Below are 2,065 nucleotides of genomic sequence, written 5' to 3' on the forward strand. Positions count from 1 at the left end.
TCTCCACCACTCGTGTTCATCACTTGGAGGCATTCCAATCTGATCACAGACCAATCATCCTAGTTTCTAATTCACAGTTCAAGAGGTTCTACCGTAAAGGTCGACTATTTTAATTTGAAGTTATGTGGTTGAAAGACAAGTCCTATGAGAATGTCATCAAGAACTCGTGGGTAAGTTTGCTTGAACCATCTCCAATGAGAGTTTTAGCTAAAAAAATTTCCATTTGTCAAGATAATCTTCTAATCTAGAATCGGGCTACCTGTTGCCATGTTTGAATTACATTTATATAAATAGATGACTAAATTTGTATAACCCTGATAGGACTTGGACTCCTTGGGCTTTGATAACCATGCCCAAACTAAATAACTAAACACACAAACAAAACCCAATGACATAATCAAACCCCAAAATAAGACCCAAACAACAAATAGTACAATCCATGTCTAGAAACCGGAAAATTACATAATTTCCTCTGATAGTTAAAAATAAATTAAAATGAAATTGGCTTCTCACTGACTGCAAAACCTTCCCACCTCTCACCTCCAGAGACAATTGAATGCATGATGCCAAGACTTCTTTAAATTTCTCTGAGGCAATTGAAATTAACTTCTCACTCCCTGCACAAACCATCTCACCCTCTCACCTCTTGACAATGCTCCCTCTAACCTTAACTCAAGGGACTTGACATCAATATGAATTAGAGAAGATTAATAAAATTGATGACACTAGCTTCTCTAACCCTGATCAAACTGCTCTAAGATGTTACAATTAACAACATCTAAATATACTTTTAAGTTTTACAGGAAAAAAAAAGAAAAAAAAAAAAAGAAAAGAGAGAGAGAAACGGTTTCAAATGGGACATTCATAGTGTATATTTAAATAAGCTTAAAATAATTATAGAACATTCAAGTAAGATACCAGAATATTGGCACCGATGCTAGTTCCAACAGCAAATAAAGGAGCCTTAGGGTATTCTTTATGGAGATGATTGATAACCACACGTACATCCTCCGTCCATCCAGCATTATAAAAGCAATCAGACTGTAAAAATGGTGATAGAAAAAGCAAATGAAGTTAAACATTGTAAAAGGCTTTTAAAGATGTAAAAATGAAACAATCAGGTTCTCAAAGCTAGGTTGACAGTGACCAGCAAAATATATGACAAGCTGAGAGTCATTGATGCATAATCAAAGATACATAAAAAATGCATATATGAAAAATGCTCTTTCTCTGTATCCTTTTTTAAAGGTGTGCAACACTTTCATAGAAGAGAGCAACTCGTAAACACCAAGTATGCAGATTTCAGAACCCAAAATTATATTTATATATTACAGAAGAGAAAAAAAAAAAAAAAAAAAGGCACTGATTTCAGATAAAAGGGGGGAGAAAGAAGAGAAAAGAAAACTCACAGTTATTGAAACACCACCCAACCCTCGGTGATTGCTAATAACTACATTCCAGCCATGTTTTGCTGTATTGAAGGCAAGATGCTTTAAGTACTGCAATAGGTATTGTTAAGCAAGGTCAAACAATATTAAACAATCCTCATATAAACAAACTCCTTTAACATGATGAAAGCTCAAAATAAAAAGAATACCGAGCATATAGACAAGGTCGATTTAATCCCGAATTATTGACAAGAAGAAAAGCATTGGTATCCTTTCTTCACTTTCACCTTTCATTTTGGTTACGAGATTTGTTTGGGATATATCTGATGCTTTCTTCGCAATGGGTAAATTGAATACAAATCAGAAAATTCAGCAAATGATCTCAATTTCCAAACAGACCTAGGGTTCCAATACCAAACTACCCCTTCTCTGATATGCCCAAATATGAGGCAACAGAAGCCTCCTTACCAATAACCAAAGAAGGCTTTTTTTTTTTTAAACGGGCCTTTAGTTCATCATTCTTTTGATTTTTGCTCATTAGGCTCATTGTTAGATTTATATATGTATGTGTATATGAGATAGATTCAAGTTACACTTGATGTAACTCTTGTAAAATTAACATTTTTTACATCATAGATTTATAAGAGATCTAAAAGCTAAAAAATACCATTAAATGA

General features: G+C 33.8%; 1 long non-coding RNA gene across 1 annotated transcript; it reads right to left on the reverse strand.

The window, feature by feature from the left end:
* Positions 1-270: 270 nt before the first annotated feature.
* LOC136070461 (uncharacterized) lies at positions 271-1,601 on the reverse strand. The gene is made up of 2 exons (XR_010631699.1): positions 1,410-1,601; positions 271-1,041 (listed from the first exon to the last, which is right to left on the reverse strand). It is a non-coding gene; the product is annotated as an uncharacterized LOC136070461 (long non-coding RNA).
* Between the last annotated feature and the right edge of the window lie 464 nt (positions 1,602-2,065).

Source organism: Quercus suber, unplaced genomic scaffold (genome assembly GCF_002906115.3).
Source record: "Quercus suber isolate HL8 unplaced genomic scaffold, Cork oak 2.0 scaffold_13, whole genome shotgun sequence".
NCBI classification, from domain to species: domain Eukaryota; kingdom Viridiplantae; phylum Streptophyta; class Magnoliopsida; order Fagales; family Fagaceae; genus Quercus; species Quercus suber.